Genomic DNA, 24,460 nt, shown 5'->3' with positions numbered 1-24,460 from the left:
GTAGGTAAATACAAATATAGAGTTTGCTACTGTTCAATTATGTCCAACTTAGAAGTCAGACTTTCGTCATATACTCATGGTTGACAGATGTATAGATTGGAGGAAATTTAAAAAATATGCATCAAGAGCGATTGTATTTTATACAACTTTGACCCATTAATTCCATGTTTATGAACTTGTCTTAAATATATTCATGGGTGTTCACAAAGATTTAGCTACCTAGATGACCATTATAAGAGGGAAAATAGGGGCGCCTGGGTGGCACAGCGGTTAAGCGTCTGCCTTCGGCTCAGGGCGTGATCCCGGCGTTGTGGGATCAAGCCCCACATCAGGCTCCTCCGCTCTGAGCCTGCTTCTTCCTCTCCCACTCCCCCTGCTTGTGTTCCCTCTCTCGCTGGCTTTCTCTATCTCTGTCAAATAAATAAATAAAATCTTTAAAAAAAAAAAGGGGGGAAAATAAAAATCTTCAAATCCCATCAGAAGGAGATTAGTAACTATACCTTCATATCATAGAATACTCTATTTAATGATACAAAAACGTTCACAATAAAATGATAAAAGTACTTTATGAAAGAACATATATGGCAAGATCTTTTTTTTGGTAAAAAATATATATGTACTCATAAAAACTAGAAGGATCTAAAAATGTTAACAGCATTACTTTGGGGTGGTAGAGGAACAGTGGTTTTTTGTTGGCTTTGCTTATTTTTTTTCCCTGCTGAGTATTCTGTAATGAAAACATACTACTTTTTTCATATTACTTTTATAATAAGAAAAAACTGATGATAAAATAAACTACAGTTCCTTTTCCAATAGATAAAAACAATTGGTCACCTCAGACCGGCCATTTCTAGGTCCAATCAATGTATCACTGATTAACAGAGAAGTCTATATTCTCCTAATTCCAACCTCTTTCCATGCTTGGTTTATACACAGCTTTTCTCAGCTTTTTGGCCACTCAGAATAACTGATTGCAAATAGCCAGAAATTTACCCACATAAATTGGAAACTGAATGTGGTGTCCTGGGGCCCCTGGGTGGCAGTCGGTTGAGTGACCGACTCCTGGTTTCGGCTCAGGTCATGATCCTGGTGTCCTGAGATTGGGCCCTGCATCAGGCTCCACCCTCAGCGCGGCATCTGCTGAAGTTTCTCTTTCCCTCTCCCTCTGCCCTCCCCATGCTTGCGTTCTCTCTCAAATAAATGAACTCATCTTAAAAAAAAGAATGTCATATACTTACAATGTGATTGTTTTCTACCAAGTAATCCCCATTTTAAACTATCCTTACGACATTATATTATCTCTCACATGCTAACTAAATAAAAATATTTTGAGAGAATACCCAAAGGGAAAACCATTATTATAACAACTTCATGTACTTTCCCTGGAAGGTCTATTGTATATTTAGTAGTTCTGTGTAGTGCTGGTTAATAAGTTCTAATTGGCTCGTCTGCTTAATTGTCTCTGTGGTGTGGAGAGAATCAAACCTGCCCCCAATCCTTTATAGAAAAAAATGAACGCCTGTAATGAACTGGAATTTCCAGTAAAAACATACCAGCTCAATTCAAGACCCTGTGGGATTACTGCACTGATGTCATTTTTAATATGCCTTACTCTTCCCCTGTGGTTGGTGCAACCCATCATCTCTTTCCTTACTGGCTCACTGCTTTCCCTTAGAGAGCAGACCGTCTCTGTGAATGACGTGCTCAGGGAGCAGGTGCAGGACAAGCCCAGAGCCTCACTCCACGGGAACATAAGAGAAGAAGCTAAAGAATGGGCTGAGAGCACTAGCTGAATGGAACAGGTCATGCTGCTTCTCGAAGCTGAAGAGGCCAAGCCTTTGAGAGAGATGATGAGAGCACCTAATCGGGTTTGACCCCGCAGGCAGTGTGTGCGCAGACAGGACTGGGAACTGCAGCTCTGCACAGGAGAAGGGCAGTGAGATGGCAGGGCTGCGTTCCAGACACACTTATTCACTCATCTGCTTGATTCAATTTTATTTGTACAAAAGGTCTGTTGAGGTAATGGGCAGACTAAGCCTTTAGCCATCATGGGCTCTGCAAATAGAACCTCAATGGAAGACTAAATCAGCTGATGTCCCCTTCAGTGCCGTTTCCATTTGTAGAACTGGAAGTGGCAATGGGGGGATGAATCACTCTTACTATATTTAAACGCCTTCTTCACAAAATAGCAGTCACCATAATAAAACAGGCCCAGTGATACCTAGTAACCAACAATAAAAAGGCCTTCCTGTAAAGAGAATGAACATCACATTATGATCATGGTTGAATAGCAAGCATGATAATCAAGGTACCAACTATGGGGGTCTTCTTTTTTTTTTTATCACCGGATGAAGAACCAAGCCTTTCTTCACCTGGAAACTCTGCTTATTATGACTAGTACTCCAAAATACCTTTTTTTTTTTTTAAAGATTTTATTTATTTATTCGAGAGAAAGAGAGTGAGCAAACTTGAGTGAGAGAGAGAGAGAGTAGGAGTGGAGGGGCAGGGGGAGAAGGAGAAGCAGATTCCCCACTGAGCAGGGAGCCCGACGCAGGGCTCGATCCCAGGACCTTGGGATCATGACCTGAGCCCAAGGCAGACCTTTAACTGACTGAACCACCCAGGCCTCCCTCCAAAATAACTTCTAAATATCCAGTCAACTACTTCTCAACAATTATGTATTACCTACTAGTTTCATTACCTAGTATATTCATTTATTTAAAAAGGAAGATCTCAAAAAGAATCAAGATTATTTTTCTGTGAATTATGGGAGAAGAAAATGGTCAGAAAGTTGGTGTAAATACTATATTCTCCTTGCACTGGTTCAGATTTCACTAAAATATCTTTAAATCACAAATCAGGGAGACTTGATATAATCATTGTTGTCCCCCAAAAGGTGTATTATTGTTGATTATTATTATGTCTTTAACACGTAGCTTTTAAGTTGAGAGACAACTAGGAAATAAGCCTAGAGATTTTAAACTACCCTAAGATTTTGCCAGAAATCCAACAAATACACAGAATATATACTGGAATGTCTCTATGTCCTTGTTATATTAAGAAAAAATTTGACATTTGAAAATCAGTTTTTGCAAATCACTGTATTAACAGAATAAAGAAGAAGATCACTTGATTATCCCTATAGATGAGGGAGAAACACTCAAAATTCAATATCAAATCATAGCAACTCTCAGCAAATGAGGAATAGAAAAAAACCCTTCCTCAGCAGGAAAAGGACATGAAACAAAAACCTACAGCTAACACAACAAGTATTTAGTGAAAGACCAAATGCTTCCCCTCCAAAATTGGGAATTACAATTCATTATTACACTGGAGGTTCTAGATAAGGAAGGGGGAAAAACGCATAAGGATTGGAAAGGAAGAAGTAAACCTGTCTTTATTTGCAGACGACATAATTGTGTTTACAGAAAATCCTAAATCTACCAAAAAACCAGTAGAACTAAAGTGAATTTATAAAACTCACAAGATACAATAGCAGAAATATCCTTCCTCTTAACTATTGTAAGACCACTTATTTTTTTTTAAAGATTTTATTTATTTATTTAACAGAGATAGAGACAGCCAGCGAGAGAGGGAACACAGCAGCGGGAGTGGGAGAGGAAGAAGCAGGCTCATAGCAGAGGAGCCCGATGTGGGGCTCGATCCCATAACGCTGGGATCACGCCCTGAGCCGAAGGCAGACGCTTAACCGCTGTGCCACCCAGGAGCCCCTATAAGACCACTTATTAATCAAGGTGTTACTATATATATACATGCAAACACTAACATGATTTCTACTCTTTTACTGAATTACCACTAGCTTCACCCTAAATTTTGGTGAAGAGGAAAAAGAAAAAAACAAAATGTGAATCCTGAATCTTCATTGTATATGTAAAAAGCATGATGGCTGATTGCCTAATAAAGCTACACATTTAATCTTTTAACAGGTAAGCACATTTCACACTGGATCAAACCTCACTAATACAACCCAGGTATATGTACCCTCCCTAGACCCTACCCAAATAAATACAAATGTGTTAGTTCAGTACAACTTATCTCTGATAGTAGAAAGAGAAACTTGAAAGAGTACTGATGATGCATTAGAACTGTCATCCTTGTATATGAAGGATAGCACATTTATTGAAAAATTCAAAAATAGAATTTTAAAACTGTTGTAGTCTTAAAAAGTAAGGCCCTAATACTCAAGTAACCACACGCCGAAGAAAAGGTTAGTGGCATTTATGTCTATATGGAAGAAACTTGGGGTTATCATCAGGGACTCTATATATGGATTGTTAAGTAGTTATAATCCAGGTTTCACCAGAAATAGCATGAATAATAGGATAACTAGCATTGCTAAATTAACAAGTATTTATTGAGCCTACTGCTGAATACCACAGTCTTGAAATACGGCCAGTCCGCCAACACTTAGACAGGGCATAGGCAGAACACAATTATAGCAGGAACTTGAGGTAGCTTCATTGTGATGAGCTAAATCAAGGACACTGCTAACAAAAAGATAAAATTATGACTTTAATGTAGAACCTTATTCTGCAATGGCACAGCTGGAAAGCAACCACAGAAAAACCATTCCATGGTAGCAATCTCAAATGTGAAGGTTCTTTATGAAGATCATAATTTTAAGACAAAGTTGCAAACGCTGTTAGACTTTGCTAATAATAGTTAACTATGACTTCAAACGAAAATGTCTGTCTTTGAGTAACAGGCAGTATCGTATTGGGGGTGTATCTGTCTTTTTCAGTTAAATGGGCCTGTATAGATAACAATGTACTATCCTCACTGCCTACTTATTGTTTTGATCCGCTGTATGTAAATTGTGAACTTGGAATTGTTTTTGCTAATGAAAGACACAGTGATTATCTATCCAACCCTGTCTTACAATACCTTTTGTGGTTCAGCGTATATAATTGCAAGATGAATGGCCCCAGGTTGTGTTTATGGTCTACTGACAACTGAATTATGGTGCTACTGAGGGTAATGCAGTACGGCATCATGAACTTGAACAAGTCATTTGGTATCTCTGGATCTCAGCTTTTTCACTGAATACCTAATATGTAATATCTAAAAGCCAAATTCATAGGGCTATTATAAAGATTTAATGGGATGCCTGGAACATATAAGATGATAAATATGTACACATGCACACCTGCATTCTCTCTCTCTCTCTCTCTCTCTCACACACACACACACACACACACACACACACACAGGGTTAATAGTTGAGGTTGATTCACTGGCCTCCATAACCTAGTCCAAGGATAGATTGTTGTAACTGGCCTCATTTATTTTCAGTGCAGCCATCAAGGACATGAACAAAAATATCAGTTCTGGGGTCAGACAGTCAGTAGTTGTTGGAGGGTTCCAGAGTTCAAACATTGTTGACATTTTCTTCGATCTTCTAACTACAGTTTTGATCTTTATCTCAGTGGTTCAGAGTGTTTCGCTCTTGTTTGAATATTGGGATGAGGCATAAACTAAACATTAACAAAGAAGGAATTTAAATAGATAGTAGGGCAGTTAGAAAGCTTATAGCCAAGACTCAGTAACTGGATACAGCCCTGTACAACCATGGAACCTCAGTAAATCTCCATCTGGATAGCTTTAGCCCTATTTTGAAATTCCTTTTTGACCCCTTGCCATCCCAATAACAATGAATTAGTCTTTAAATCTCTTAAACCCTATTTTGATTTATCTAGATATATGACAATTACTTTATTTTTAAAAGAAAGATTTTATTTAGTTATTTGAGACAGAGAGATGGAGCACAAGCAGGGGGAGAGGCAGAAGATGAGGGAGAAGCAGATTCCCTGCTGAGCAAGGAGCCCGCCGTGGGGCTCGATCCTACGACCCGGAGATCATGATCCGTGCCCAAGGCAGACACTCAACCACATGAGCAACCCAGGAGCCTGGACTATTACTTTAAATACAGATCTAATTTTTTAACTATTCAAAAGCCATGTCTGAAGTGACCCGAGTTTCTTTAGAGAAGGAACCTACTATCAACATGTAAGGTCCCTAGAAAAGAAGTTAGAGACTTTCACTTAAAAACTAGAGAGGGGCGCCTGGGTGGCTCAGTTGGTTAAGTGTCTGACTCTTGATTTTGGCTCAGGTCATGATCTCAGTGTTGTGAGATCAAGCTCTGTGTGGGTCTCTGCACTGGGCAGGGAGTCTGCTTAGGATTCTTTCCCTCCCTCTGCCCCTCCACCCCACTCGCATGCTCTCTCTCTCTCTTAAAAAAACTGGAGAAACAGGGATCACATTTATCTGTCTGCCTTGAACAACTAAAACATGGGCAAAATATATAAAGCAACGTTTTTCAGACATTGGTTGATAGACAACGCAGGCCTATGATCTCTGAAATAAAGTGAAACAAAGTGAGCCCTATGATCGCATTAGCTTATTGCCTGAAGGCAGTTTCCAGGTTGTAGTACAAAGGCGGTGAGCCCAAACAGAGCTCACTTAGTTGAGGAGACCCAGATTAGAGCTACGGGGGCCAAGTGCCCAGAATTTGTGGCACAGAGAGCCAGAGAGAATGGTGCTGCATAGAGCGAGGAGGGGAGGGAGAGCACATACTCCACAGTTCCATCTACAGACAAGCCTCCCTGGAGTCTTTGGCTGAGCACAGGTTTGTACACATGTGAGAGGAAACTGCACAAGACTATTGTAAAGGAGTAAGCAGAACAATTCCCAGAGTTCACGCAGGACTGGAAGTAGTTGTGCTCACATCAGTCGGAGTAGAAGGACCTTGTAATACACAAGGAATTAGAATCCTCAAAGGATACTGCCATAGTAGTAGGAGTTAAATTAGTTCTAGAATAAAGGCTGCTCTCGATCCCCATAACAAAGCATAAAAGCAGTCCCTGAGAGGATCAAACTGATTCCAGGTAATTTAAGTACATTCCACAGCAAAATATAGCAACCAAGAATAGAAAATAAGCAGTGTTCACTATTCAATAAAAAATCCCAGCCATGTAAAGAAACTTGTTAACTAGGAGAAAACAATATAAATAAAGTCATACCCAGAAACAACAGGGTTGAAAGAACTAGCAGACAAGGATATTAAAATACCTTTAACAAATACATTCCACACGTTCAAGAAGTAGAGGAAAATGAGGACAAGAGAAAGAAGATTTTTTAAAAAAGACGTTAAACATCTAGAGACTAAAATATAACACCTGAAATTAAAAATATGCTGAATTAGATTAAACATGGATTGGGAACTTCAGAAGAAAAGACAGTGAACTTGAAGACACAGCCTTAGAAACTATCTAAAATGAAGCACAGAGAAACAAAAGACAGAATAAAAATGAACAGAGAATCAGTGAACAGTGGGACAATATCAAGCACTCTAACATTCATGAATTTGGAGTTCAAAGGGAAAAGAGATCTGGGGAGGAAGGGGACAGGAAAAAACCTTTGAAGAAATAAGGGTTAAAAATTTTCCAATTTTGATCAAAACTAGAAACCCACAGATCCAAGGAGTACAAATCCACACAGAATAAATACAAAGAAAATGATTCCAAGAAATATCCTGATCAAATTGCTTAAGTGATAAAAAGAGAAACCTAAAAGTAGCCAGAGGGAAAAAAGACACATTGGAGGACCAAAGATAAGAATTACAGCAAAGGAATGCCTAGGTGGCTCAGTCTGGTTAAGCGTCTGCCTTCAGCTCAGGACATGAACTGGTCCTGGGATTGAGTACTGCGTTGGGCTCCTTGCTCAGTAGGGAGCCTGCTTCTCCCTCTGCCTGCTGCTCCCCTTGCTTGTGCATGCTCTCTCTCTGACAAATAGATAAAATCTTAAAAAAAAAAAAAAAGAATTACAGCAAACTTCTTATCATAAACTATTCAAGCCAGTGGCCAATCTTTAAAGTACTAGAAGAAAAAAGCCTGCCAACCTAGAATTCTTTACTCAGTAAAAAGGCCTCTCAAAATGAAGATAAAGTAAAACTTTTCAAACAGAAAAACACTGAAAGAATTAATTCCAGCATCCCTGCACTACCAAAAATGTTAAAGGAAGTTCTTTGGGCTAAAAGAAATTGATAAAAGATGGAAACACAAAGGAATAAAAAGAGTCTCCAAAACAGTAAGAAAGTGGGTAAACATAAAAGTCATGTTTTCTCATTTTTCAATATGTTTAAAAAGATAGCTATCTAAATCAAAAACAATAACAGTAAATAAAATATAACAGCACAAAAAACAGGAGGGGAGAAATCGAAGTATATACTTTTGAAGTTCTTACTATACATGAAGTAATATATTATTATTTGAAGATAAATGAGGATAAGTTAAATACGTATATTATAACCATGAAAGCAATTACAAAAAAGGACAGAATGGGGTGCCTGGGTGGCTCAGTCGGTTAAGTGTTTGCCTTCAGCTCAGGTCATGATCCCAGGGTTCTGGGATCGAGCCCCACATCGAGCCCCACATCAGGCTCCCTGCTCAGCAGGGAGTCTACTTTTTCCTCTGTCCTTCCACTTTTCATGCTCTTTCTCTCTTTCAAATAAATAAAATCTTTAAAAAAAAAAAAGATAGAACAAAGTTATAAAGGCAATAAGGCGATTATGAAGATAAAGTCATAAATAAGAAACTTGAATAATCCAAAATTGGGCAGAAAGAGAAAAAAAGGAACAAAAAACAGGACAAATGGAAAACAAATAGAAAGATGGGCTACTTATACCCAACCATATCGATAATTATATTAAATGTTAATTGTAAACAAATCAATTAAAAGGCAGAAATTTTCATATTGGATTAAAAAGCAAGACCCAACTAAATGCATTCTATAAGAAACCCACTTTAAAAATGAAGACATATATGGGTTAAAAGTAAAAGGATGGAAAAGATACCACGCAAATAACCATAAGAAAGCTATAGTGACCATACCCACATTGGGTAAAGTAGACTTCAGAACAAGGAGTATTACCAGAGAAAAAGAAGATCATTTCATAGTAATAAAGGGCTCAATTCATCAAGAGGATATACAATCCTAAATGTGTATGTACCCAGCATCAGAGTTTCAAAACACATAAAGCAAAACTGATAGAACCAAAAAGAGGGAAAGATAAATTTGCAATTACAGTTAGAAGTTTCAATTCTTTTCTCTTAGTAATTGATAAAACAAGTAGATAGAAAAATTAATAAAGATGTAAAAGACTTGAACACTACCAATCTGATATTATCTATATCTATATCACTCTACCCAGTAACAACAGAATACACGTTCTGGATCATAAAATAAGTCTTAATAAATTTGAAAGAATTAAAATCATGAAAACTATATATTTTCTGAGCGTAAGAAAATTATACTTGAATCTATAACAAGCTATTAGGAAAATCCTAAGTGTGCGGAAAGAAAACAGCATACTTCAAAATAGCTCATGGGTCAAAGGAGAAATCACAAGGGAAAGTAGAAGATATTTTGCACTGAATGAAAACAAAAACATTACATATCAAAATTTATCGGATATAGCTAAAGCCAGACTTAGAGGAAAATTTATAGCATTAAACCACCTATATTAGAAAAGAAGAAAGATTTCAAATCATTAATCTCAGCTTCTACCTTATGAAGCTAGAAAAAGAAGAGCAAGTGAAATGTAACGAAAGGAAATAACAAAGGTGAGAAGGGAAATCAATAAAACAGAATGCAGAAAAAGTTTAGAGAAAAATCAATGAAATGAAAAGCTGGTCCTTTGACAAAAGTCAATAAAATTGATGAAAATCTATTCAGAATGACCAGGGGAAAAAAGACACAAACTATCAATAATAAGAATGAAAGAGCCTACAGACATTAAAAGGATCCTACAGCCAATAAAGTAAACGACTTAGACGAAATGGACAAATCCTGGAAAGACACAAGCTATCGCAGCTCACTCAAGAAGAAATAACTTGAATAGCCCTTTATCTATTAAAGAACATAAGCTCTTGGCATAAAAGCTTTCCATAGAGAAAACACCAGGCCCAGATGACTTTACTGGTGAATTCTACTGAAGATTCAAAAAAGAAATAAAACCAATGCTCTATAAACTCTTCCAGAAAGTGGAAAAAGGAAATTCTTACCTACTCATTTTATGGAGCCAGAATTACTGATACCAGAACCACACAAGGCTATTATAAAAAGAAAAAAAAAAAAACAGAGAAAAGACGTTAAAGATAAAGAACAACACATGGAGGAAGGCAAATTCAGTGAATATAGCAGAAAACATGGAGAGAGTGGCCAGAGGACTGACACTGACGATTCCTCCCAAGTACAAATCCCCGTTTAGTGTTTCGTAGCATGAACTTGGAGCCAGACTGCTGGGTTCAGGTCCCAGCCCCACTAGGTACCTGATTTTGGCCAAGTCACCTAACTTCTCTGTACTTCCATGTCCCCATTTTTAAGTGGAGATAGTAATAGAATTTCCCTCATATGGTTGTTACGAAAACTGAACGAACAAATGCATTTCAAATGCTTACAACAGTACCTGGCACACAGTGAGCACTACACAAGTGTTTGCTGAAATCACTATCATTACTCATGTCATATTAGCTGGTTGTCACCTTTATTGAGTCATGATATGTGTCCTCAAAATGAACGAAGCAGCACAAGAAGAGACTATTCTCACTGTATTCGTTCCGTGTGGCTGGCGTCACAAATCACCACAAACTTCCTTAAAACCACAGAAATGTATTCTCTCGCGGTCCTGGAGGCTGGGATTTCAATGTCAGTTTCACTGGGCTGAAATCGAGGGGCTGGCAAGGCGCATTCTCCCCGGAGATTCTACTCCTGGACTCCAGGAGAATATACCCCCAGACTCTTCCAGCTGCACGTTCCTTGGCTTGTGGCTGCACCCCTCTAATCTCTGCCTGTGTTTACATTGCCTCCTCCTCTCTGTGCATCAAAACTCCCTTCGTCTCTCGGAATGACATTTGAGGTTGAATTTACGGCCTACCCAGATTATCCAGGATAATCTCCTCGTGTCAAGATCCTTAACTTAATCGCGTCTGCAAAGACCTGTTTTCTTTATAAGGTAACATTTATAAGTTCCAGGGACTAGGACCTAATTATCTTTGGATAACCATTATTCAACCTATTACACCCATCCCTGGGGTAGACTGATCTTCTGTGGAAATTACACCATATATAACATTTTTTAACAGGACATTTAGCTCTCTCTACAACAAACCTGTTAGAATATGCAAGCATATGCCAAGGCACAACGTTTTCACCTGAAGGTAGGTCCCCAAACTGTGAGCATCACATCCATAATGAACTACAACATCTCTAAGGGCGACCACACAAACTCAAATCCATAAAATTAAGACGAACATCACAAACTCTGGGGGCAGGGGGCTACTAGAAACTTACTATGACCTCTTATGATCCAAATAAAATAGCTTATTAAAATGGCTAGTAAAGGGGGGAAAGGGAGGCCTGGGTGGCTCAGTCGGTTAAGCATCTGCCTTCAGCTCAGGTCATAATCCCAGGGTCCAGGGATTGAGTCCTGCATTGGGCTCCCTGCTCAGCGGGGAGCCTGCTTCTTCCTCTACCTGCCTCTCTCCCTGCTTGTGCTCTCTCTCTCTATGACAAATTAAACAAACAAACAAACAAAAAAGGCTAGCAAGAACCAAGAACTAGATCTGACAATGGCAGTTGTCACTAAAGGTTGAAAACAAAGGGCTCACTCTCCATGACCACAGGTACCTCCACTCAGACCCTGCATATTTACCCTGTGCTCCACAGTAGTGAAGAAATTCACTTCTAGAATCAGACCTGAGTTTGAGAGCTGACGCTATTATGCATTAGTGATGTGACCTTGGACAAATCATTTCACCTCTTTGAGCCTGTTTCTTCATCTGTAAAATAGGAATAAGAAGTTCTTACGCCACAGAGTGGTTGTGAGGTTTAACGAAGAACTCATGTAGAGTTCCAGCATGACAATTAGCACAGAGAACAACTGCTCAGTAAATCGTAATCCCAATTTATTATTACGTACTAAATATGACTATTTCTAACAGAACACTATCTGCATTCTACTGCAGTAGAAATAGCCTCTCATCTTCCATATTTTCAGAGTGGGAGGAGTTTTTCCTTTGGAGACTGTGATCTCATGGGTGAAAGGTGTTAACACCACATAGAAAAAGCCAAGAAAATAACGCAGTCTGCAATTCTGGTATGCATATCCTTGGGGTAAGAAGGAAAAAAGGATGAAGAGAGTAAGGACTTTGTAAACCAGTAAAGGACAGTAGGGCCTGAAGGGTTTACCGTCTGACTAAGCGCACTAACCTAGAACACCTGATGTTTGGGGAAATGAGACAAGAATTTAAATAGCAAAAGTCTAAAAATGGGAGGTGATTGACTCACTCTGCACAGGGATTCACTAAATGATGAGATCTCTGCACTTAGGAGAGAAGGTTGAGAGGAGCGAGTTATGATGGGGACACGGACATCATGGTGAGCACAGACAAGGCCAACCCCAACCAGCTCATCTTCACACACACAACACCAGCCCGAGGACGGAGGGGAGGGGGGAGGGTGGGCAGGAGAGCCGAAAAACTCAAGCAAGCTTTTGTTTAGGATGAATAAGACCCTGACAGCAACCGCAAGGCATGGGTAGCGTGTGGTTTGTCTCAGGATTTCCAGCAGTTAGCCCTGTACCTGGCATGTCATCGATCAATCCAGATCAATGGGCTGGAAGAACAAGCACACATATTCAATAGTAAAAATACCAGCAGGAGATGGGAAGTTGAGCAAGAGGCGCCCTTCTGACCGCGTGACTGTGTGTCCGGTCTCGCTCCCGTCCAAACCACTCTCTGGACTGCAGCTCTGAGCCTGTCACTGCTTCAACACTTCTGCGGGGCCTCCAACAATAAGTCCAGATTCCTTAGCCTGGCCAGCCAAGCCTTTTGTGTGTGTTCCTGGCCTACTTTTCAGCCTTGTCTCTGCCGCTACCCTCCTCGTATGCTATGTTCCGGTCATGTCAGATGACTTGCAACTCCCCGCATACACTTGCTCTCCCGTGCAAGGACACCCCACCTTGGCGCATACTGCTCCCTCTGTCTGAGCCTCGCTGTCCGCCTAAGGACTCCCTATCCTCCTGTCATTATCTCAGTTGTCATTTTCTTCAGAAGGTGACTTTTCCAAGCAGAATTAAGTGATTCCTCCTCTAAGCTTTCAAAACACCTTGTCCATACTCCTATGAGTGGCAGTGAGAACAATACCATAATTTAGGTTTCCATGTCTGTTTTCCTTTATAAACCTCTGGGGTGCCAGGATTGGATTCTAGTCATCTTTGTGTCCCTAGACTAGCATGGGGGTGCAGAGCTTTAAAAATGTTGAATAAATGAACAGATTTTAAAGACCTAAAATAGAAATAGAGGTAAGTCCTTGAGTGACCAAGACATACCAGGACACTAAGACAGTTACGGATGGGAGGGTCCGTCCCTATAACCAGAAGATCCCGTCATGGATGGCAGCTATAAGACTTCCTCCAACTGTCCCCCGTTATCATGATCAGAGACAGAATTTGGAGCTTGACATACGACAGGCCTGCCCCAGTATGACATCCCCTGTCTTATATGATTCCCAACCATTTCTCACACTGATTTCGCTTTTGAGAAGACAACTCCATTTTCCTATGCTTTAGTGTCACCATCTTTTGTGAAGTAACCCCAATTTCAAAATGCTCCAAAAGCCAAGTTCTTCTCTCCTACTCAAAGTCTCATTTTCCCTCTCTCTTACAGAGTAGAATGGAAAACTTCAGGGCTAAATTAATGCAAATAATCTGAGCCCAAACTTAGCATGCAACTTTAGGGAAATTATACCTCTGTGTATCTCAATCAGCCCTTCCTTCAAATGGAATCGACCCAACTATCTAGGAGGACACAGGAAATAATAAAAGGTACAGCTTACATGGTGCATACGCATCTCACATGTATTAACCTGTTTAATTCTATACTTCTTCGAGGTGGGTACTATTATTATCCGCACTGTGCACAAGGAGGCTCTAAGAAAGCTGTAAAGCTCAGTTAATGAGTGGTAGAGGCGGGGCTGGAACGGGAATGGTCTGGCTCGAGAGTCCACGCTGTTAACCATTACCCTCTACTAACCTGTCCGCAGGCCACTGAAAGCCACCACACACAGTACAAAACTCCAGCACAGGAAGGTGAAAGGGCAAACACTGAATGATAGGCCTCAGATATGTAATGGTGTTATACATTTCAATCCAAATGCATTTTACAGCCAAGAGTTTAGATCTCAAACCACCCATTGTTTGTAGCTAAAATATTAAGGATCTCATGATTTTAGCTCTCTAAGAGATAGATTGTCCTTTACCGGTATTACGCCTACAATTCAGATGACACTGTCACCAGATGAATATCGACCTTGGGGTGTGACTTGATGGATCAACAGGTTAGGTACTTCTCAAGAGCGGTGACCCGAGAGTAGAAATATGGCAGCAAATGCCCTTGTGTTCAAGCTTTGTCCACAGAAACAGAATTGTATTTCTTTAAAAAGCATTAAATATTTAGGCCCATATTACCCTTTATTCAAAAACTTAATTTAGACAAAATTTTAAGTCCGTCCACTAGGTGTGATACAGTACCTTCAAACTGCTATCAATCTCTTATAATCGTATTCCCTTTGGGCAATGGGCCGTCTAGAGAGTGCTGAATACATACGTGCTGAATGAGTGAGTGCCATTTCAGAGATGGATTTAGAACTCTGCATTTCCAGATGTTTCCTCAGAAGTAACGGGTGCCCTACAATAGTCATATTTGCTCTGGAGAACTCTACTACTCAGCCCTGCTTCAAGAGGGAGAACTTAGTCCTCAAGTCTCTAGAAAAGCCTAAAACCACCCTTATCTGTACCCATGGTTTCTATGTTGTTTTCTTCCTCCATCAGAGAGAGAACGGAGAAAGATCAGGTTACATTGCTTTCTTAGGCCTGCATAAATTCCTGTGAGGTTCTCTCTTCTGTCAGCAAAAGTTTCCCTGGCAACCATATTTACACACTCACTTAATTCCCTCCCCTCCTTTGATTTGCTGGTTGGTATAAAAATTAATTTGCATTGAATTGCTTAAGCTTACAAGTTAATCAGTTTAACAGACTCACAAAATTTTAGAACCTGGTTTCTGGCCAAAATTTGCTTCTTAAGGGGCCTGTCTCCTTTCTTTTGAAATCTGAATGTAATTCTCTTCAGCTCAATATTTTTTAACACATAGAGTTTCTGGCTATAGGTAGAGAAAAGAATATTCGCCTAAGGGCATCTGGCCAATATTATTAGTTAGGAAGATCAAGAGAGGAAGAGGTGCCTCTGAATTAATTCAGAGGAAGCAAGGAGTCAAATTCCCAAAGATCAGCTATGATAAAGAGCTGGAAGAGGAGGGCCAAGGACCAAGATAGAATGTCTGGGCCATACAAAATGATGAACACCTAGGATTCTGGGTGATCAGAGATCAGGACCTGGATAACAGGAATGGAACATGAGTACCAAGTATGGAGTGTCATTAATTCGTCCACCGTGTATTGATTAAGCATCTAAAGTACTCGGTGCTGGGAATACAGCAGTGAATAAGCCAGACCCAGGTCCTGCCTTCATAAAGTTTATAGTCAAATATTTAAATACTGAACCGATGCTGGCTTTGTTATTTTGAACCAAGTATCTTCGGGCAGGGGCTCGTTTTACAATTTCCTACAAAGGCCAGAACTGGTTTCAGAGTATGGTTGGAGAAGGGACTTAACGGACAGAAACAAGTTCAAGAAGCCCTCCCTGGAATAGGTGAGTTTGCTCATCAACAAGTCTGACATGCACAATGGTTTCTTTACATCTGCAACAACAACGATATTGAACCTCTAGACAGGGAAATGAAGAAGGGTGTATTTATCACAGGGCACAAGGCTGGATACTTTGCAGTATATATGTTTTCTAGAGTAAAACGTATGTAAGTTGCAAGCATAGTCGACAACTATTTATTGAGCATTTACTATGTTCAAGGAATGGTTTTCAGAACTGAAGCTACAGACAATGAAAAAGACATAGTTCCTAGCAATTACAACAGTGTGCTAAGTGCTCAAATGAGATGTTAGAGCACAAAGGAAGACCAGAGAGGAAGGATACCAATACATTAAAAGCAAGTGGGGAAATGCTTCTGAGATGCAATATGAATAGATCGAGAGAAGTCTGTTGTTTTCAGCTGATAGATTTGGTGGTAATTTGTTACACACCAACAGACAACTACTACCTGCCCTATGGCGACTATACCACTAGCACAAATAGACCATGGAGAACACCTGGCCATCTAAACTTTGTTTCGTGACATATACCAGAGGTTATACTCTGAATCTCTTTATAGTTTTAATCGTACACATCCTTAGGCTCACCTGGTCCATACGGGGAGTAGAAAGTGAGAACAAGCACTCTGGGAATGGGAATAACACAGGTAATGGGAGGAAACAACCCAGTCTCAGTCTTGTCTGACAGAAGAACCTAAGTTGGCTGGTGTTCAGACCTGGTCAAGTGGTCAGCTAGTATCATGTGGTGTAAGGACTTGGTCAGTACTAGCCAAATAATTACCCAGAAGGACCGGGAGTGGGAGGAGCAAGAGAATGAGTAAAAGCTGTTTTTGAAAGAGCAGTAATCAGGAGAACCAGAAAAACTTCATTTGTTGTCAGTGCAAAGTAATGACTGTAAAGCCAAAAATAAGAGATAATATCAAAGATTAAGTTTTCCTGATTCAGATGGGTAGATAGAAGAATAGAGCAGGCAACAAAGACAAGAGTAGAACGTGAGCATTCCAGACAACCCATGGGAAATGGGCCACATGGTTCAAAGCTTCTGGGTAGTCCATGGCGTGGGGGTCAAGGGGTAGCATCAGCCTGACTAAAAAGGCATCAGATCAGGGCAGACAAGTTGTATTATACCCGTTCAATCTCAATTTCTGTTTAAGTAGGTTAAAAAATGCTTGCCATAGCTTCCTACAAGCAAATGGGAATATCTGACTACAAAAGGAATAAAACTCATTTCTTATTTAAATTGGGAGTAACAACAGCATCAGGACTATAACGTTACCTAATGATACTCTCAAGCTGTGATGGATGAGTTTCCAGGAGCCCTTCCGGGTAATAATTCCTTGCCTCTTTATTCTCTTCTCTTCATACTATCTATTTGAACCTCAAAATATTCCCCATTTGCCCTTTCTATCAGGAGTCCAAAAGGAGAAGACCACAGGAAAATATGATCGTGCACCATGACACAAGGACTTTGACATACTACACAACCCAAAACAAGGGATCCAGCACGACATGCTTTTCCGGTGTCAGGAGGTGGTACTGGGAGCTTCAGGCAGATCTTATTCGAGGATGTGTAGGGTCCAGTGCAAAATGAAAGAGCAGGACCCTCGTTTAAAAATTAAGAATTTCAAGACAGCAACAACAGAGCATTAAACCAAGTGAGGAGCCCCTCTAAGTGCAGGGCCCTGGGAAGTTGCATAGGTTGCGCACCTGTGAAGCTCATCCTGCCTTCAGGGACAGTATAGCATGGTTCTTTAGAGTCAGAGTCGGGTCCAAATCCCACCTCTGCCAGCCATTACTTATGTGATCTTAGGCAATCTGTTTAGCCTCTCCATACTTCCAAGAGGTTGTGTGGTTGTAATCCAGTATTGTGAGGAGTAAATGGGATAATGAATAGAATGTATACAAAGTGTTTAGCACATGGTAAGCACTCAACAAGTGGTAGCAGAACTATTATTGTTCAGTGAAATGTGCAGGTAATTATCAAAGCAGTAAGTTTAAGAGATGAACTGCTGAACTGCTATCAAGGATATGAAAGCATGTGACTGGGATTTTAGGACAACCGAAATAATGAGGCAGACAAGGAAGATCGAATCTTCTGCGTGGCTCTTCTGCCTCTCTAAGCACTTTCCTACTTTTCTCTTCCCATTGATTGCAAAGCATACAAAGGGTGATGGACATGCTGCCTCCATTTTTTATCCACATCTCAGGCCACAATCCTCTTTACTCTGGCATTTAATATCCCCGTGGCCACCTCCCCGAACTGAAGCTATTGTTCTCAGAAAGTTACTGATGACCCCCCGCTTACTAAATAGAATGGGCGTTTCCCACTTTCTCTGTACAGTTTCATACTGCTGACCAATTCCTCCAGCTTGAAACCCTCTCTTCTCCTTCCTGACTTTTGCTGACACTGCACCCTCATGGCTAACAGCGTGTCCCGTCAGCCTTGCATCTATCCGGGACACAAAGGGTCGCGAAGAGAACGCGTTTGTTGGATGAATAAATTAGATGGTTCTTCGGCTTCTCTGTTATTCCTTTTTTTCTACCATACTAACCCTATTACTTTTTCTTAACCTTCCTAGATGTGGGTTTCTCCAAGCTTGTTTCTATGCTGCTACCTCTGGTCAACTAAGCTAATCACGTGGCTTCAACGATCACCTTCTCCACATAAGACTCCTTGACTTCTCTTTTTTGAGCACTAGCCCCGCCCCCCCACTTCCGAATACTTAGGGCACATGTCCACTTGTAAGCTCCAGTATCACCTCAAGATATCTAGCACCTAGCTTTTCCTCTTCTCCCCAAACTGGCTTTCCTCTTTGTCTTATCTCTGTTCATCTTATCACCCATGTTCAAGGCTATATCTGATTCTTCCTTATTTCTTGTCCTCCATATCCACAGTCATAAAGTCCTGTTCATGTTTCCTTCATGATACTTATTGAACCCATCTTTTATTTTCACTGTCATCACCCTACTTCGACTCCTTACCCCCTCACATCTAGACTATGTCACCAGTGTACTAGCTGGTTGTGCAGTCCTCTCTATCCCTACTAAAGTTTATTCTCCACACCGTTGTTGAGAATCTTCTTAAAAAGACTCTCACGACCCCACATTTCCCTAATCAAACATCTTTAGACTTTCCATCGTATGGAATAAAGTTCTAACTCCTTCGTTCAGCATTCAATGCCTGTTAAAATCGGGCTTCAACCACCCCTTCCAGTCTTACAACTTCTCTGCTTAAAACTTCTGATCTTGCCAGATTGGGCCCTGAAAACTTTCTTCCATTCTCCAGTCCCGTGCTTTATAAACATGATTTTTCCCATCTGGAAATTCCTTCCACCCTCCTTCTCTCTATAGAACAAAATTAACCGTGCGTCTGAAAAAAGCCTTCCTTCGTAATCAGAGTCCACAACGATCTTTCTCTTTTATTGACTCCTATAATACCACATGTTTCAGAACTTTGAAAATTTACTTAATGGCTGCTATACATTTAATCCTCACAACTCCATGAGGAAGGTGGCATTGTTACAAAGAAACAAAGTCAACTCACTCGTCCAAGTCACATAGCTAGTAACTGGTGGAACTGGGATCCAAACCCTTGCCTAGCTGAGAATAACCCCCAGACTACACCACCTCCCTCATTTTCCTGTCTCTTCCAAAGCACAAATACCGCACAGTATTTGCACACAAGCAGGTGCTCAGTAAACACAGTGATTGAGAAAATTGCTTAAAGAGCACCCGTGACTCTCTAGCACTTACAGAATTGTCAATCCGAGCAACGCATATTAGGCACATCACCTTCTTCACGTTGCTTGATCTGTAATATAGTTCGAGACAGGGGATTTGCCAAAAATTCACCACTATCCATTCTAAAAATAAATGTTGGTTTACACAAAGCTAAAAGGCCTTTATCTGATTCAAACATTAGGTGAGTTTTGGGGATGTCTACTGCATCACCTCTCGGCCCATCCTTGCTCTTTCCAAATGATTAGAAAGTGAACATAGATAGGCTGGCTAGTTGATGGGTTTTAAGGTAAAATGGACTATTTAGAATTTTGGAGGTGGGTGCTAAGGCAGCAGAATAGGATTTCTCTGCTTTGGTAGCTAAGCCCTTGGTAAAAGAAGCCCAATAAACGTGCATCATGGGTGGAAAATGGGATCAAAAGAGGATAAGAGTAAGGAGGGAGACAGAATAGAAAGAAGGAAATGCTAGAAATATTCTGTTGAGGAGATGGTGCTGTCCTTTTCTGAATAGTTGCTTGAAGCTGTCAGATCCAACCCTGTCCTTTGCGGCTGACACCACGTTAACCGTGGGCTCTGCCGCTTCTGCATGATTCATGGCTCAATCCTGAACTGCTTGTCCTGACCCATATCACAGGCCAGACCCTCTCGTGCTCCAGATTCTCCCGGCTCTGACCTTATTACTCACTTCCTCAGGTCTCAGAAACCTGACCTCACAGATCTGACATCGAGCACTGCTTCCCTGGTTATGCCCTGTATTTTCCTCTTGTTGTATGGTGTAGATCTGTCCTCTATTGCCACACATTCGACCCGGTGTCCAGGTCTTCTACCTTGGAGCTACTGCAAAGTGTCACTTTCCCATGTCTGCACGTTAGACTGTGACTTGGAAAGATACAAGTGACAAAGACCAGGGGCGAGGCTCAGAAAAACCGATGAGGGGAGGAAGCGGGGAAGAAGAACAATAAGAAGGAAAATACTACTGGAAAACTGTAGTGGCAATTAGAAATTCTAGATTACTTTTGGAAAGTGACTTTATCGAGGAAGGAAAAAGGCCATGGCTACAATATAAAGCCATTGCCTAGAGACCCCATACTCTTCAAGAGTCTATATTCACTCTCTCCTCTGCTTTGGCTGCCCTTCCTGTCCTTCCCAATCTTCTCTGTGAGGCAAACTCCTATTCATCCTTCAAGATCTTGCTTCAACATATTCTGTTCTGGAAAGCCTTCTCTGACCCTCTCAGACAGCTAATTGTTCCCTCCTTTGTGTTTCCACAGCTCTTTATATACACATCTATTATGTTACCACTTTTACGGGCAATTTTATTTGTCTCTCCCCCTACTTCTTTGAGGATAAGGACTAATTATCTTATTCATCTCTGCATCCCCAAGACATAGCACAAGACACAGCAGAGTGCCTGGCATATAGCAAGTGTTTGTTGTTGTGTGATAAAAGACATCAAGAGCGGTTAGGAGTGCAATTTGCACTTCACACAAATCAAATTGGTTCCTGGTACTTTTCATGTGTAACCACGTTTTCCCTTGATTTGGGAGAAACGACAGCAGACTCATAAAGGAAAATCTATTGATATCACTGGCACATGAGCCAGTTTTTCATCCCCATTGATGATGGACACATCCCCCCCCCCCTCCAAGAAAGCTCCCAGGGCAAGCTTAACATTAGTGGCACAAGGCCCATCCTACCATCTCTGTCGTACTGAAAGCTAAATTACACCATGAGCCGAAAGCTGCCACTGATCTTAGTGAACTGGTGGTAGTTGGGGGAGGGGGCGTGGATAATCCAAAGAAGACACTCTGTTAACAGACCTAGGAGAAGGGCGAGGAAGGAAGATGAATTTAAACCTTGCCTTATAAGAAATCTGTTAGAAACTCACGCAAAACGGCGGCTTCCTCTGGACATGACAGACCCGATCCAGGTGTCCGGCAGTGACCTTTGCCCGTGAGTGTCAGGTCATCACCCAGCACAGAAAACAAGGGGCCAGTGCCTTTCCTGGGCATCCCTCCTTCTCAAACCTGGCAAATCTTGGGGCCTGGTTTTCCTTTAGGGGATTGTCCTCTCCTCCCAGCACCGGCAATCCCTAGTTCCCTCGGCCGGTGCCCCCCCCCCCCCAAGCACCAATCTTGCCTTCGTCCCACGGGGGCGGGGGGGGGGGTGCCCAGCTTGACTCCGGGTCAAAAGTGCCGGCGGCCGGGCTGTCAGGCCCGGCTGAGTGGGGGGACGCCGAGGTCAGGCCCGACCCCCGGCTCTCCTCGCACTCTGCGGGACGAGCGGAGCGGACGCAGGCCGCGGCAGGCCACTGGCTGCCGAGGCGCGGGCCTCTGCGCGGAAGGGACTCGGCACCCGAGAAGCCACGCGAGCGCCGGTGCTCCGGCCAGTCCCCCTCAGCCTGGTGCAAGCGCCGACCCCGCAGCGGCTCCGCAGCCCTCGCCGCCGCTGGGTCCCGGCACCCTGCGCGTCGCGGCCGGTCGCTCCGCGGGCCCGACTGCTGGGTGCCCGCGCGGGCCCCGCGCCGCGGATCCCGGGTCAGGCCGCCCGCCGCCTGCCCGCCCGTGCCCACGGCAGTGCCCCGCCCCGCGCGGCCCGGCCCGGTCGTCGCGCCCCGGCCCGGCCGTGACAGCTGGGCGCCCAAAGGGTTAAGCCGGCAGCGTAGCGGCCCGAGTGCCCCGCGCGCTGCCCGTCCGCCGCGAGCCGGCCCCAGCGCGCACGCGCCCGCCCGTTACCTGCGGTCGCGTTCGCGCTCCTCCTCCACCTGGCCGCTCTCTCCCGGGGGCCGCCCCTCAGCCCGCCCCCTCGGCTCGGCGCCGCGCACCCTGCTGGCTACTCGGACACAGCCCGGGGAGGAGGGGCGTGGGAGCGATTACCATATATTAGCATACCAGCGCGCGTCACGTGGTCTCTCCAGCCAATGGTCACTCTGGAAAGGCGGGGATTGGGTTGAACACGCCTAGGTGCTGCTCCGGGCCTGAACCGGTGGCCATGGCAACGGCTGGGAGGGCGGGGGGGGGAGTGGGGAGGCACTGGATCTCAGTGCCCCCCCCCCCCCCCCCCGGGAGCATCTCTCCTACCTGAATTGCGTGCGGAGACACCGTGCACTTTTCCCACCCTACGGAGGGAGAGGGGCAGAATTTGGCTCCTCTCTCAAGGATTCAGACTCAGTAAATGAGAGCCACGTGCCTAACACTTTTCTGCAGAACGATTTTTGGGGTCACCTTGTGATGTCAGTACTGTTAACCCCACTTAATAGTAGGGAAAGTGGAGGCTCAGAGAGATTAGGTCACTCACCCAAAGTCACACAGTCACACCAAATGGCAAAAGTGGAGATCGGAGCCCGTTTTGGACTTTAGGCCCAGGACTCTCTTTGAGTTACTTTCTCCAGCAGGGGTCTCCCAGTACGTCCTCACAATTCCAGGTATACCAGACGGCTGAGAAGATCCTCCTACAAACTTTATACAGTGCTTTAGCGTTTCTTTACAGTGACCTTTGAGGTTAGTAGGCAGAACGGTTATGCCCATATCGCAGATGAGGAGAAATGAGGCTCAGAGAGGTAACATGACCTGCCTCCCATCAACCAGCTCTTAAGAGCTAGTACTTAATTACTATGATTTATACTCGAACTTGACACTTTATAAACTTTTAAATTCAATCTTCTCAACCCAGTGGTATTGCTGTGACCATTTTACAGATTAAGAAACCGAGGCTTTAGGAAGTTAAGCAAATTGCTCAAGGCTACCCAGATAGTAAGTAACAGATTTAGGTTCAAATCTAGGTTTATCTGGCTCCAAAGCTAGTCTCATGAAGTCTCATGGTACCAGGTTCATTTCATTGAGGCTTGGACTTGGACTTCTGGAACAGAACTTTCCCAACTGTCCTCTTAAAATGTGACCATGCTCTCTCTTAATCCCGCAAAACATCACGTGACAAGTGGTATGCGTTAAGGTCACAGAGGCTAAATATTAAAAGAGAATAGAGTCACCTCTGTAGGTGGGGAAGTACACTCTACAATTCCCGGCTTCTTGATTTTTACCCCTAGGGATTTGATAGTTTGCCTGAAGGCAGAGTAGTTCAAAAGTGTAAACATCTGCATATGGGCTTTCCTTCTGCTCCTTCCTTGAAGTTAGCCCTCTGATTACCGGAGAAGGCCATATGCCTCAAATCAAATATGCTAAACGTTATAGGCATTTTAAGGGATTATCAAAGGTAATTTTGAATATATTGTACGTCTCACTTTATTGGGCTAATTTAAAACCCAATTTCCTCCTAAACTGTGGCTGGTGTTCAAAAGCACAACTGTGTAGGCAGACTCAATTTGGAATGAAATCCCGACTGGGCTACTCACTAATGTGTGACCTTGGGTATAAGTGACTTCACCTCTCTGTGCCTTGATTTCCTCATTTGTAAAGTGGGATAGGAACGGCGTGAGAATTAAACGAATTAACACATAAAAAGCATTTAGCACAAGTCCTGGCTCAGAGTAAAACTTCCACCATTGTTAGCTGTTATTGCCCCAGGAGCTTTCCTAGGAACAGACAACGCACGCGTACAGAATCTCTCAAGGTTTCCTGTCTGGCTTTGGAATTTTGAAGCTGCGCCCCTCCCTCGTGGCATATTAAACAGCCTGTTGTGCTGCAGAAGCCTTGTTATCTCTTCAATGACATTCCCGTTCTTAGGATCATAAATAATTCCCGGACTCAAAGGAGCTGGTTTCTCCTGCACATCTCCTAGCACCAAATTACCAGAGTGGCTCCTTGCAGAAGGGGATCTTGACAAACAGCGGAGCCATAAGTCAGGCTCCTTGAAACACTTTTATGAGCGCCTTAATGAGGGAGATGAGCTGTCATCAGGAACTCGTCCATCCTTCCTGGCCACAGGAAATGAGCTCTTTGTGCTCAAAGGATTTCCAAAGCTGAG

The 24,460-nt window shown here is 42.5% G+C and overlaps 1 protein-coding gene across 2 annotated transcripts in view; it reads right to left on the bottom strand.

Annotated features, from left to right (window-relative positions):
* PHC2 (polyhomeotic homolog 2) overlaps positions 1–22,377 on the bottom strand; it is a 109,958-nt gene extending 87,581 nt beyond the window's left edge. The window contains exon 1 of one of the 2 annotated variants that reach the window (XM_087858613.1): positions 22,273–22,377. The gene's annotated coding sequence lies outside the window, so the exon portion shown is untranslated. Of the gene's footprint in view, positions 1–21,425; positions 21,951–22,272 lie in introns of those variants that run through there. The other variant, XM_087858612.1, reaches the window with a different exon arrangement.
* Between the last annotated feature and the right edge of the window lie 2,083 nt (positions 22,378–24,460).

Source organism: Ursus americanus, chromosome 33 (genome assembly GCF_024610735.1).
Source record: "Ursus americanus isolate L20-20 chromosome 33, mUrsAme1.1.p, whole genome shotgun sequence".
NCBI classification, from domain to species: domain Eukaryota; kingdom Metazoa; phylum Chordata; class Mammalia; order Carnivora; family Ursidae; genus Ursus; species Ursus americanus.
Note: the sequence above shows the minus strand (reverse complement) of the source record. Positions and strands in the feature narration are given on the sequence as shown.